Here is a 15,593-nt window from a genome sequence, read left to right as displayed (position 1 = left end):
TAAAGTGAGTTCTAGTAAGTAGTTCCAAAAAACTACAAACTAAATAATTTGCTCCAGCTGTTTCTGCAGCTTTACTGACTAAATTCCATTTTGTTTTAGAATGAAAGCATTGATTTTGAAGAAACTGATCAATAAGCAATAGAATAATCTGTAATATATTAGATGTCTTGAGCGCAAAATTTGTTGAGTCTGCTCTGCTCCCTTAAGCAGTCTGAATGTTTTTTGGGGTGGCAAAAGCAAAATACTGCAGATGCTGGAATCTGAAATAAAAACAGAAAATTCAGAACTTCTGACAAAGGGTCATCGACCTGAAATGTTAACTCTGTTTCTCTCCACAGATGCTGCCTGACTCGTTGAGATTTCCAGCAATTTTCTGTTTTTATTTATTTTCGGGGAGTTGGCTGCCCTATATAGTACCGTATCCATCAGTAAGACAAAGGTCCTCCACCAGCCTGTCCTCGCCATACAGCACTGCCCCCCAGTCATTAAGAGCCACGACGCTGCCCTGGACAACGTGGACCACATCCCTTATCTCAGGAGCCTGCTATCAACAAGAGCAGGCATTGACAATGAGATCCAACACCGCCTCCAGTTTACCAGTGCATCCTTCGGCTGCCTGAGGAAAAGAGTGTTTGAAGACCAGGCCCTCAAAACTGTCACCAAGCTCATGTTCTACAGGGCTGTAGTAATACCCGCCATCCTGTATGGCTCAGAGACATCGACCATGTACAGTAGACACCTCATGTGCTGGAGAAATACCAACGATGCCTCTGCAAGATCCTGCAAATCCCCTGGGAGAACAGACGCACCAACATCAGTGTCCTCATCCAGGCCAACATCCCCAACATTGAAGCACTGACCACACTTGATCAGCTCCGCTGGGCAGGCCACATTGTCCGCATGCCAGACAGGAGACTCCCAAAGTAAGCGGTCTACTCGGAACTCCTTCACGGCAAACGAGCCAAAGGTGGGCAGAGGAAACGTTACAAGGACACCCTCAAAGCCTCCCTGATGAAGTGCAACATCCCTGGGAGTCACTGGCCAAAGACCGCCCTAAGTGGAGGAACTGCATCCGGGAGGGCGCTAAGCTCCTTGAGTCTCGTCGCCGAGAGCATGCAGAAATCAAGCACAGGCTGCGGAGTGTGCGGCAAACCAGACCCACCCACTCCTTCCCTCAATGACTGTCTGTCGCACCTGTGACAGAGACTGTGATTCTCATGTTGGACTGTTCAGCCACCAAATAACTCACTTTAGGAGTGGAAGCAAGTCTTTCTTGATTCCGAGGGACTGCCTATGATGATGATGGTTCTCGTATTGGACTGTACAGCCACCTAAGAACTCATGTTAAGAGTGGAAGCAAGTCTTCTTCGATTCCGAGGGACTGCCTATGATGATTGACCATATCCTGGGGTATAATTATTGTTATATTCTGAATAACTCCACAAGACTGTATATCTTAAGCTCAAACTGTTGTGACCTTGGTCTCTTTATTGTAACTCCAGAGTGAGGAAGCAGCATGGTGGACTGCCTTTTATACCTGCTTGCCCAGGATGTGCAGGTGACCCTTGGGTCTCCCACAGGTGCGCCCCCTGGTAGCAATGTTTACATACATAACATCACTCCCCTTCCCCCCCCGCCCCCCCCACCCGAAAGTCTTAGATACAACTTATTTACAAGTTGAGGAGATCCGGGGCTCTGCGTTTCCAGGTTGATCACCTGAGTTGAAGTCCTGGCATGCGTGAGTCGGTAGGATCATTGCTGCACTGCGGTGTGGCTGGTCTGATCGGACTGTCGGGCATCGTGGGTTCATCCTCGAGGTTGACCGTGAGGTCGATTGCTGGTTGGGTGTGTGTGGGTGGATCATTGATGGTAATGTCCTCTTCAAACTGTTCTTGGTTGTCAGTGAACCGCAGTTTGGTCTGATCCAAATGCTTTCTGCACGTTTGTCCATTCAAAAATTTGACAACAAACACTCCATTCCCCTCTTTGCCCAACACAGTGTCAGCAACCCATTTGGGACTGTCATGTATCTTACATTATTATATATAACTGTATCCTAACATGCTATACATGGCTGTAATAAGATATGACCTGTAACCACCAGCATACCTTACCACCAGGGGTGCACTTGCAAGAGACAGGTATATAAGGACAGGTCTCAGGCAAGTACAGCATTCCAGAGCTGTGAAATAAAGGTGCAGGTCCAGAGTGACCTTGACTTCACTACATGCCTCGTGTGAATCTGTACTGAGTGGACAGGACTTTACAGTGGCGACGGGTTACGGGATTACAGAATCCACAGAATGGTGACCAACGGATCAGATGAAAAGTACAATGCGGGAGACAATTGGGAGGACTTTATAGAAAGGCTCCAGCAAAGCTTTGTAACCAAAGACTGGTTAGGCGACGATAAGGCAGACAAGAGAAGAGCCCATCTCTTGACCAGCTGTGGCTCGAAAACATACGCTTTAATGAAGGATCTGTTGGCACCCGAGAAACCAGCAAGCAAGTCGTTTGAAGAATTGAGCACACTGGTAAGAAACCACCTGAAGCCAGCGAGCAGCCTACACATGGCCAGACACAGGTTCTACAACTACAGACACTGTGTGGGCCAGAGCATACCCGACTTCGTGGCGGAACTTCGGAGGTTGGCTAGTTTATGTGAGTTCTCTGGTGAACTGAGGAGAGAAATGCTGAGAGACTTTTTCATTGAAGGAATAGGCCATGCAGGCATATTCCGAAAGCTCATAGAGACCAAGAACCTGACCTTAGAGGCAGCAGCACTTTTGCACAGACATTCTTGGTAGGGGAAGAAGAAACGAGGTTGATTTACAATGCAGGTACGACAACTAACGAAATATTGGAACAAGAAGTTCACAGCACTAAACAAGCTGCTACCCCCACACACAGACAAAACCGGGAGAACAGGTTCTCGACAGCAGGCAGAAGCCATCAAGGTCCACAGGAACGGCCGTTGACACCTCATCAACCCACAATGCGAGCAATGAACTACAAACTGAGAGATGCTCAAGAGAGATCAGCCAGACGCAGCTCATTCTTTGCAAACTGTTTGAACAATGGAACAGGTCTGTGCTGGAGGTGTGGGGGTGAGCACTCGGCAAGGGGATGTCGATTTCAGCAGGCTGTTTGCAGAAATTGTGAATATACAGGGCATTTGGCCCGCATGTGCAAAGAAACGGCAGCTTGGCTGGTATACGAATCGGATGGGTCGGAAAGCGGACCAGATGATGGTGGGGACAGTACCCGGGTCACCGATGTACAGTGGGTCAACACGATCAATGGCCGCTGCTCCTACAACAGGGCGCCTCCTATAATGATGAGGGTCCTACTCAACGGGATATCTGTCAACATGGAGCTGGATACGGGAGCGAGTCAATCTCTCATGGGCGCTCAACAATTTGAACAACTGTGGCCGCATAAAAGAGACAGACCAAAACTCACAAGGGTCGACACCACACTAAGGACTTATACCAAAGAAATCATAGCAGTCCTTGGCAGCGCCATGTTCTCTGTCACACACAAAGTGAACTGACTTGCCCTGTGGATTGTCCCCGGATACTCGCCAGCACTGCTGGGGAGAAGCTGGCTGGCAAAACTAAACTGGAAATGGGATGATGTCCATGCCATGTCATTAGAGGAACGGACCTCCTGCTCAACAGTTATATAGCTATTTGAACATATCTTTCAGCCAGGTGTGGGCACTTTCAAAGGGGCCAAAGTCAAAATCTACATCACACAGGATGCTAGACCGGTCCATCACAAGGCCAGAGCTGCACCCTATGTGATGAGGGAAAAGATTGAACACAAACTAGACAGGCTTCTGCGGGAAGGCATTATATCACCTGTGGAATTTAGCGACTGGGCAAGTCCCATCGTCCCAGTCATGAGCCTGATGGATCCGTACGAATCTGTGGGGACTACAAATCTACCATAAACAGAGTCTCCCTACAGGACCAGTACCCGCTGCCCAGAACAGAGGACTTATTTGCCACATTGGCTGGAGGTAAACTTTTCTCAAAATTAGACCTCACATCTGCGTATATGACGCAAGAATTGACCGAGGAATCCAAGCTACTCACCACCATCAACACACATCGAGGCCTTTCATGTACAATCGATGCCCATTCGGCATCAGGTCGGCAGCTGCCATATTCCAGCGCAACATGGAGAGTCTGCTCAAGTCCATCCCGGGGGCGGTTTTATTTCAAGATGACATATTTATCACGGGCAGGGACACCGACTCCCATCTCCGTAATTTGGAAGAAATAGTAAAGCGGTTGGATCAGGTAGGCCTACGAGTCAAGAAATCCAAGTGCCTGTTTCTCGCACCCGAGGTTGAATTTTTGGACAGAAGGATTACCGCTGATGGAATCCGCCCAACAGAGTCCAAAACAGAAGCAATTCGCCTGGCACCCAGGCCCCGGAATGTCTCAGAACTGCGCGCCTTTCTCGGGCTACTCAATTACTTTGGGAACTTTATGCAGAACTTAAGCACGTTGCTGGAGCCTCTCCACGTGCTACTCAGGTAGGGGTGCGATTGGTTTTGGGGGGACGCCCAGGAACATGCCTTCAATAAAGCACGCAACCTTCTGTGTTCCAACAGTGTTTTGACTTTCTTTGACCCAGGTAAAAAGCTAGTTCTCACATGCGATGCGTCAGCGTATGGGGTTGGGTGCATTTTGCAACATGTCAATAGTGCGGGCAAATTACAACCCATAGCTTATGCCTCCAGGTCACTTTCGTGGGCGGAGCACGGGTACGGAATGGTAGAGAAGGAGGCGCCAAAAAGATGCACCAATACCTTTACCACGGTGTCAAAAAGATGCACCAATACCTTTTCGGGGCCAAGTTTGCGTTAGAAACCGACCACAAGCCCCTCACGTCCCTCCTATCCGAGAGCAAGACAATAAACGCCAACGCCTCGGCGCGAATTCAATGGTGGGCACTCATGCTGGCGTCCTACGACTATACCATAAGGCACAGACCAGGCACAGACAACTGTGCCGACGCGCTCAGCAGGCTACCCCTGTCGACCACGGAAGGGTCTGACGAACAGGACTGTGAGATAGTCATGGCAATCAATGCCTTTGAGTCCACAGGTTCGCCCATGACGACTCGCCAAATCAGTGCCTGGATGGCCAGCGACCCCACGTTATCCTTAGTAAAAAGATGTGTCCTAACCGATGACTGGGCAGAGGCTCGCGATGCCTGCCCCGAGGAATTAAAACCCCTTCACAGGCGCATGCATGAGTTATCGCTACAAGCAGACTGCCTGATGTGGGGCAGCCGAGTAGTCATGCAGAGAGTAGCGAGGCAGAGAAGCATTTGTCCGGGAGCTCCACCGCGAGCACCCGGGGATCGTTCTCATGAAGGCCATAGCCAGATCCCACATCTGGTGGCCTGGTATTGACGTGGACCTGGAGCTCTGCGTCCGAAGGTACACCATTTGTGCCCAACTCAGCAATGCCCCCAGGGAGGCTCCACTGAGGCCCTGGCCCTGGCCTACCAAACCGTGGTCGCGGGTGCACGTAGACTATGCGGGCCCATTCATGGGCAAAATGTTCCTCATAGTTGTAGATGCATTTTCAAAGTGGATCGAATGCACCATTTTAAACTCGAGCACAGCCTCCACCACTGTGGAGAGCTCGCAAACATGTTTGCAACGCACAGAATACCTGACATATTGGTCAGTGACAATGGTCCGTGCTTCACCAGCGCAGACATCCAAGACTTTATAATTGACCACGGCATAAATCACGTCAAGACGGCACCGTTCAAGCCGGCCTCCAACGGCCAGGCGGAGAGAGCAATGCAAATCATTAAACAAGGCATGCTTAAAATCCAAGGTCCCACACTGCAGGGTCGCCTGTCGCGACTGCTGCTGGCATACAGATCTCGCCCGCACTCATTGACTGGGATCCCCTCGTGCAACTGTTGATGAAAAGGACTTTAAAAACAAGGCTCTCATTAATCCTCCCAGACATGCACGAAATCGTTGAGGCAAAGCGCTGTAAGCTGACTGAGTACCATGACAGAAATTCGAGGGGGAGATGGAATGAGATAGGGGACAAAGTGTTTGTACTAAACTATGGCAGGGGTCCCAAATGGCTTGCAGGGACAGTAACGGGCAAGGAAGGAAACAGGCTACTGGTAGTACAAATGGACAATGGCAAAACCTGCCGGAGGCATGTAGACCAAATCAAAAGCAGATTTACCAACAACACTGCGGAACTAGAGGCAGACTACAATGTGGAACTCGCACCACACCTGGTGGGCAGACAGAGGGAACAACCTGAGGAAAGGGCAATCCCAACAGACAGCCCAGGCGAGTCAACAACAATCACACCAATCTAAACAGACAGCCCAGGCGAGATACCAGCAACCACACCCAAAGAAAAACAGACACCAAGGCAAACAACTGAACCACAACTCAGATGCTGCATGCGAGAGCATGGACCACCTGAGAGACTGAACCTATAAAGACAATAAGACCTTGGGGAAGGGTGATGTCATGTATCTTACATTATTATATATAACTGTATCCTAACATGCTATACATGACTGTAATAAGATATGACCTGTAACCACCAGCATACCTTACCACCACGGGTGCACTTGCAAGAGACAGGTATTTAACGACAGGTCTCAGGCAAGTGCAGCATTCCAGAGCTGTGAAATAAAGGTGCAGGTCCAGAGTGACCTTGACTTCACTACATGCCTCGTGTGAATCTGTACTGAATGGACAGGACTTTACAGGGACCATGACCATAATTAAGAACAAATACAGGGTCATTAACCTCAATGTCACGTGATATAGCCGCGCGATCGTGGTACACGTTATGCCGGTGACGCCGGGTTTCTACATGATCATTGAGATCTGTGTGGACTAAGGAGAGCCTGGTATTGAGTGCTCTCTTCATTAACAATTCTGCTGGGTAAGCGGGTGGGGTCACGTGCAGTAGCTGAGCAGAATCCGAGATGACCGGGTCTGCAGGGAACCGTCCGTCATGTGTTTCAAGCTCTGCTTGATGGTTTGGACTGCCCGTTCCGCTTGACCATTGGATGTGGGCTTAAATGGGGCAGACGTGACATGTTTGATGCCATTGCGGGTCATGAACTCATTGAATTCCGAGCTGGTGACGCATGGTCCATTGTCACTAACAAGGACGTCGGGCAAACCATGGGTGATGAACATGGCCCGGAGGCTTTCAATGGTGGCAGTGAACGTACATGACATTGTTATACATTCAATCCATTTGGAGTAAGCATTCACTGCTACTAGGAACATCTTTCCTCGAAAGGGGCCAGCAAAATCTACGTGAACCCTGGACCACGGTTTGGAGGACCATGACCACAGACTCAGTGGGGCCCTCCCTTGGTGCATTGCTCAACTGTGAGCAAGTGTTACATTGGTGTATGCATGACTCCAATTCCGAGTCAATGCCAGGTCACCAAACATGCGACCTGGCGATAGCCTTCATCATGAATATGCCTGGGTGAGTACTGTGAAGGTTGCGTATAAACGTTTCTCTGCCTTTTTTTGGCAAAATTACACGATTCCCCCATAGGAGACAGTCTGAATGGATGGACATTTCTTCCTTGTTTCGGTGGTACGGCTTAGTTTCATCTTGCATTTCCCGTGGGACCGCCGACCAGTTCCCATTGAAGATGCAGCTTTTTACTAGTGATAGCACTGGGTCCTGGCTAGTCCAGGTCCTGATCTGGCGAGCCGTGATGGGTGACCCCTCGCTCTCAAAAGCATCCATTACAAGAAGCAAGTCTGCAGGTTGTGCCATTTCCCCCCCGGTGATGGGCAATGGTAGCCGACTGAGGGCATCCGCAGAGTTCTCAGTGCCTGGTCTGAGGCAGATTACATAGTCATACGCAGATAACGTTAGTGCCCATCTTTGGATGCGGGATGGAGCATTGGTGTTAATACCTTTGCGAACAACGAAATGAACCGCTTGTGGTCGGTTTCGAGCTCAAATCGAAGTCCGAATAGGTATTGGTGCATTTTCTTAACCCCGTATACGCATGCTAATGCATCTTTATCAACCATACTGTAGGCTCTTTCAGTCTTGAATTAGCTTCTGGACGCATATGCAACCGGTTGCAGTTTACCTGACCCATTAGCTTGCTGTAACACACAACCGACCCCGTACGAAGATGCATCACAAGCTAATACTAAACATTTACACTGGTCATACAATACAAGTAATTTGTGAGAACATAGCAGCTTTCTGGCCTAGTTAAAGGATGTCTCGTGAGATTTACCCCAAACCCAGTTGTCACCCTTGCATAGCAATAAATGCAATGGTTCCAGCAAAGTGCTCAACCCCGGTAGAAATTTACCAAAATAGTTGAGGATTCCCTGGAATGAATGCAGCTCCATCACATTCTGTGCTCTGGGTGCATTCTTGATGGCCTCAGACTTGGAGTCCATGGGTCTGGTGCCATCTGCCGCAATCTTTCTCCCCAGAAATTCGACCTGTGGTACCAGGAAAACACACTTGGAGCATTTCAGCCTGAGTCCCACTCTGTCCAGTCGCTTGAGAGCCTCTTCCAGGTTGTGCAAGTGTTCGGTGGTGTTGCGGCCAGTGACCAAGATGTCGTATTGAAACACCACGGTGCGCGGAACTGATTTCAGCAGACGCTCCATGTTCCTCTGGAAGATGGCCGCAGCTGATCCCAAAGGGGCATTGTGGTATATGAACAGTCCTCTGTGCGTGTTGATGCACATCAATTTTTTCAAAGGTTCCGCCAGCTCCTGTGTCACGTAAGCAGTGGTTACATCCAGCTTGGTGAATGACTTCCCCCCTGCTAGCATGGCAAATAGGTCATCCGCTTTGAGTAGTGGGTACTGGTCCTGTAAGAAGACACGGTTGAACGTTACCTTGTAGTCCCCACAGATTCTGACCGTCCCGTCACTTTTCAACACCGGAACAATTGGACTGGCCCACTTGTTGAACTCGACTGGCGATATGATCCCCTCTCATTGAAGTCTGTCCAGCTCGATCGCAACTTTCTCTCGCATCATGTATGGAACCACTCGGGCCTTTTGATGAACGGGTCGTACATCAGGGACTAGATGGATCTGTACTTTGGCGCATGTGAAGTTGCCAATGCCTGGCTCAAATAATGCCGGGAATTTGATTAGCACTTGGGCGCATGAGGCGTCATCCTCCGAAGACAGTGCTTTGATGTTGTCCCAGTTCCATTCAATCTTTCCTAGCCAGCTTCTGCCGAACAGCATTGGGCCATCGCCTGGTACAATCCATAGTGGTAAATCATGCACAGCTCCATCGTACGATACCTTCACTGCCACACTGCCAATGATTGGTATGAGCTCTTTGGTGTAAGTGCACAGCTTGGTGTGGATCGGGCTTAGTTTTGGCCTTTGTACCTTGTTGCCCCAGTTTCTCAAAAGCCTTCTGGCTCATCATTGACTGACTAGCCCCAGTGTCCAATTCCATGGAAACTGGAATGCCATTTAATTTGACTTTTAACATTATCAGAGGGCTTTTGGTGGTGAAGGTGTGAACCCCATACACTTCCTCTTCAGACTCGGGTTGAGTTACCTCTCTTACTCATTCAGCGTGATCCGCGCCGGATCAGTCATCTTCTGCCAACTCTGCCACGTGGTGAGTCGCAGCATGTCTGCATATTCGCTGGAGGTGCCCCATTGTTCCACAGCCCTTGCACACGTAGTGCTTGAATCAACATTGATACCCCCGCAGCGCTAACATGGTGCTAATGGATTCGCATTCACGCCCCACGGCAGACTCTGAGTCATCCTAGGTCTAGCCTCTGCGGGCGTGTAGGCCCTGCTATGTACAATTCTGCCTGCTGAAGGTGTTATTTTATGCACAGTACTTGCCGGTGAGTTCCGATGCTGCAATGATATCTGTTTGGCGTTATCGATCGTGGACATAAAAGCCTGGGATATCATGAAGGCCTTGCTCAGGTCTAGGGATTCGGCAGACAGCAGTTTGCGAAGAATGACCTCGTGGCCGATTCCAAGCACGAAAATGTCCCGCAACACTTCCTCCAAAAATCCAGCTAAAATGTACGGTCCCGCAAGGCGTCTTAGGTCAGTGACATAAGTCGCCACGTCCTGGCCCTCGGAGTGGTGGTGTGTATAAAAGCGATACTTGGCCATCAAGATGCTCTCCTTCGGCTTGAGGTGCTCTCGAACCAGCGTGCACAACTCTTCATATGTCTTCTCCGTTGGTTTCGTCGGTGCGAGCAGATTTTTGATGAGGCCATATATCGTGGACCCGCAAGCGGTGAGGAGAATCGCCTTGCGCTTGACCGCGGTTTCTTCCTTTTCTAGCTCGTTGGCCATGAAGTACTGGTCAAGACGCTCAACGAAAGCCTCCCAATCATCACCCTCAACAAATCTCTCAAGAATACCAATGGCAGTCATAACCGCATGAAAGTTCGTGATCTGTTTCTCGTCGCCAATTGTTATGTTCAGAATAACTCCACAAGACTGTATATCTTAAGCTCAAACTGATGTGACCTTGGTCTCTTTATTGCAACTCCAGAATGAGGAAGCAGCGTGGTGGACTGGCTTTTATACCTGCTTGCTCAGGGTGTGCAAGTGACCCTTGGGTCTCCCACAGGTGCGCCCCCTGGTGGCAAGTCTTACACATTGGTAATGTTTACATACATAACAATTATAGAATCCCCTTGCAATCTGGATTTGTGCCTTCTGCACTTGTGTATCTGATGGCAGACTGGGTTAACATTAGGTGAAGCAAGTTGGTTCGTGTCATTAAGCTTCTTTATTCCATTGTAAAGTGAGACGTACATAACAACCAGTAAGATCAGAGTCCCTTAGTTCAATCAGTACAACATTATATATGCAAAGTGCTCCAAAATAAAGAACACACCCACTTCCTCATTGGTGGTTTAGCTTCTTGATTAAACAGAACTCCTCTGCATTCGCCCTGCAACCTGGGCAGAACTTCTCTACTATTTTATAATATGGCGACGAGAATTGTACACAATACTCCAAGTGTGGTCTAATCAAGGTTCGATACAAGTTTAGCATAAATTTTCAATTCTATCCCTCTAGAAATAATAAGCAGTAGCAAGTAGACGACAAGAGACAGGCAAAGGGCATGCCATCTCTTCTATCTTACCGCCAGCAATGTCGTGGGAAATATTATGTAATAAAAATAGAAACTGCTCATTAGCTTCTTGTGCCACAATCACCACACTCGGAGAAGAGTGCAGTCGATTGCAAACACGCTGAAATTGGTATATTTTTCTCTCACTCGGACACAAAAAGAAGCCCCTTTACAGTCCAAAAACAGCCACTATCTCTGGCAAATCAGTGAACGAGGCTTGAGCGATCTGCCGGATCATACACATAGTTTCAAATAGAGCATGCATGACTATCCCTATAACCTGGGATCAGTGTGTATCCGGCTCCAGCTGTCAATCACTGTGGTTGCGAAGGGACCGCCCTGTCCCGGGCTGACGTCACTGAGGGCAGGCTGGGTCCGCGCGGAGGGCAGCGCGTGAGCGGGCGGGTGGCAGTTGGTCGGTCGGACGGACGGACTGACTGAAAGCCAGCCCGTGGCCATGGAGCGGCGCTGGGGCGGCGGCAAGAGTAACGGCTCAAGCCCACAGGTAACCCCGGCATAGGCATACGCTGCGTGCGGCTTCCTCACTGGAGTAACCACGCTTTTTGGGGGGGGGTTTAACTTTCCGCTTGATGGGTTTTGCTAAAATTAAAATGAGTTGACTGTGGCCAAATCTGCAGGAGATCCCCTTGGCTTAGAAAACGAGGCGAATGGATCAAATGTTTCAGTGATTCGTCTCGCTCTAGTCCCGCCATGTGGTTTAATTTCAAGCAATATTATTACAATCTGCGTTTGTCGCGAGTACGGTTAGGTTTAGCTAGCTGCCCACACCGGCACGCCGAATGTGAAAACATAAAACTGCCGCCCAAATATGTGTTTACTGCTTTAAATTCGGCGAGTATTCAACTGTCAGAGAGGTGAGGTGGAGAGCTGTGGTCGCACTGCGCCCTGGGACTTGTAGTGTTGTTGCTTTCTGAATGATGAATACAATGAGTCTTCACTGTCAGTGTGCTTATCACGCGGAATTAATGGAGTCCTGTGCTTTTTTTGAAGTGTGAGGATATTGTACTGTCATTCCTCCAGATTGTATTTCTGCTTTCTGTACATGCCAGTGTACCCCGACTCCAGTCATATTTGCTTGCATTCAAATCCCTTGTGATCGGATGACCGCGAGTGTGTAAATAAGACCAGACAAGCACCAGATGAAGCAAAACACGCAACTGCAGTTTAGCATTAATTCAAACACTTAATAAGAATGCTGCTCTGATGGTGCAGTGGGTGTGGTACTCGGATTCACAGTTCAGGAAGCTCTTTGAATTGATTCCTTGTCCGTGCTGCATTAGTTGATCACATTCAAGGTTAGTGATGCAATTGATACAACCGCTTTCTTTTGTAAGATGGGGAAAACCAATCAGCATTCCCATATTGCTCATGATTCCTATCCAGTGACTTTTGATCTAAACACTGACTTGGAGAGCAACTGGTCCTAAGTTAATATAGGAAGCTAAAATGAATTGCTTTGTTATTGGCTCGCTTTTCACAGACTGCCTGGTCCCTTGCTTGGTGTTGAAAAAGGTTGGGTATTGAGGTCCATCAAGAGAGGGGGGGTGCAAACTGCAGATTTGGTGACACAATTTGATATTTGTGCCTAAACCTAATTTAAATTTGATGTCCACATATAAAACAGAAACTCACATTCAATGAGCAGCACCTGTACCTGTCATCAGTCAATGTGAATCCCAGAAATTGCTTCAATCCATAGGATCAGTTCCTATGGACTGGAGGGTAGCTAATGTAACATCACTTTTTTTAAAAAAGGAGGGAGAGAGAAAGTGGGTAATTATAGACTGGTTAGCCTGACATCAGTAGTGGGGAAAATGTTGGAATCAATTATTAAAGATGAAATAGCAGCGCATTTAGAAAACAGTGACAGGATCGGTCCAAGTCAGCATGGATTTATGAAAGGGAAATCATGCTGGACAAATCTTTTAGAATCTTTTGAGGATGTAACTAGTAGAGTGGACAAGGGAGAACCAGTGAATGTGGTGTATTTGGTCCCACACAAGAGATTAGTGTGCAAAATTAAAGCACATGGTATTGGGGGTAATGTACTGATGTGGATAGAGAACTGGTTGGCAGACGGGAAGCAGGAAGCGGGATAAACGGATCCTTTTCAGAATGGCAGGCAGTGACTAGTGGGGTGCCGCAGGGCTCAGTGCTGGGACCCCAGCTATTTACAATATACATTAATGATTTAGATGAAGGATTGTGTGTAATATCTCCAAGTTTGCAGATGACACTAAGCTGAGTGGTGGTGTGAGCTGTGAGGAGGATGCTGAGGCTGCAGGGTGACTTGGTGAGGTGAGTGGGCAAATGCATGGCAGATGCAGTATAATGTGGATAAATGTGAGGTTATCCACTTTGGTGGCAAAAACACGAAAGCAGAATATTATCTGAATGGCGGCAGATTAGGAAAAGGGGAGGTGCAACGAGACCTGGGTGTCATGGTACATCAGTCATTGGAAGTTGGCATGCAGCTATAGCAGGCGGTGAAGAAGGCAAATGGTATTTTGGCCTTCATATCTAGGGGATTTGAGTATAGGAGCAGGGAGGTCTTGCTACAGTTGTACAGGGCCTTGGTGAGGCCTCACCTGGAATATTGTGTTCAGTTTTGGTCTCCTAATCTGAGGAAGGACGTTCTTGCTATTGAGGGAGTGCAGCGAAGGTTCACCAGACTGATTTCCGGGATGGCAAGACTGACATATGAGGAGAGACTGGATCCACTGGGCCTGTATTCACTGGAGTTTAGAAGGACGAGAGGAGATCTCATCGAAACATATAAAATTCTGACGGGATTGGACAGGTTGGATGTCGGAAGAATGTTGGGGAAGTCCAGAACCAGGGGACACAGTCTAAGGATAAGGGGTAAGCCATTTAGGACTGAGATGAGGAGAAACTTCTTCACTCAGAATTGATAATCTGTGGAGTTCCCTACCGCAGAGAGTTGTTGATGCCAGTTCATTGGATATATTCAAGAGGGAGTTAGATATGGCCCTTACGGCTAAAGGGATCAAGGGTTATGGAGAGAAAGCAGGAAAGGGGTACTGAGGTGAATGATCAGCCCTGAACTTATTGAATGCTGGTGCAGGCTCGAAGGGCCGAATGGCCTACTCCTGCACCTATTTTCCATGTTTCTATGTAATCCCATAATATGTAGAGGATTTTAAAAATTGGTTACAAGACACAAAACATATTTCCTGTTGAGAACTTGTTTTTTGTTTTCTTTCTCTCTTTTGACTCCACCTCCCATATTTCAGACCAGAAAATATTTGGTTCTTTCCTATTGTTTCCAAAATATTTTGCTTCCTTTTAAAATAAACATGTATGAGAATCTATTGCTGACTAATGATTGCAGGCATCGTTTGATTTTGTACATCTCTAAATGCAGAACACCCTCGTTTATCACTTCGAATCAAAACCAGCGTCCAAGAGCAGTCATCCCTTGGAGCGATTATAGGTTGCGCAATTCACGGTTTGAGGTTAAGAATTGGTATTAATCCTGCCTGAGTATAATAGTACTCCAAGTTTCCTTGGTCTACTTATTTCTATAATTTGACACTGATCCAGATAGAGACCAGAGCAATTGTAAGAAGTGATGAGAGTAGAAGATCATGTGCAAGTGAAATTTAACACAATGGGGCCAATTGAAGAGGAGAATCACAATGGGGGGGGGGGGGCAAAATTTTAAAAGCCTTTAAGCCCTAATTTTACCCCCCACCCGGACTAAAATGGGGCATGCAGGAGGTTAAAATGCTTGCAGCGACCTATTCACCTGATCTTGGCTGGCCTCGCACTGCATGGAATTTTAACAGGCACATTCTGGACTGCCAGCGAGGTTCTTGCATCAAGAAGGCAAGTGTCTCATTGGAATTCAAAAGTCGGATTTTGACCCCAATGTTATTTTAATTCTTGGCAGCCGTTTTCGTCGCTCAGTGCCAGCCTAACCAGGAGCACTGGGAGCAAAGGAGCAGCAGACCCAGAAGAGGGCTAAAAAGATAAGTACATTTTTTTTATTGCAATATGTTTCCTCTGGACTAGGTGGAGCTGGTGTGCTCCTCCGTTTCTCACAAGGAAACCTATGGGCCTGGGCTTCCCTCCCACGATCACAATTGCCTAAGCCCCACCATCACTTACCAAAACTGCTAGGGACCATTCCCGTGGGTCCCGACTGCAGCTTCCTGCTGCACTCGCCCGACTCATGCCCACCAGCCTGAAGTCATTGACGCCAGCTTTGGGTGGGAGTTGGGCCTAGTATATTTAAATGAAGGCAGGGAATTATAATGGCCTGCGCCTCGCAGTGATCTGAACAATTGCCTTGTCTGTCCCAGTTGAATTTTGGGCTTTAGAAAGGCATTTCAACCCGTTAGCAAGTTAAAGGCCTGGGATTAAGAAATAGCCAAAATTGAAGAGAAGGGAAAT

Source organism: Pristiophorus japonicus, chromosome 2 (assembly GCF_044704955.1).
Source record: "Pristiophorus japonicus isolate sPriJap1 chromosome 2, sPriJap1.hap1, whole genome shotgun sequence".
NCBI lineage: Eukaryota > Metazoa > Chordata > Chondrichthyes > Pristiophoridae > Pristiophorus > Pristiophorus japonicus.
Note: the sequence above shows the minus strand (reverse complement) of the source record.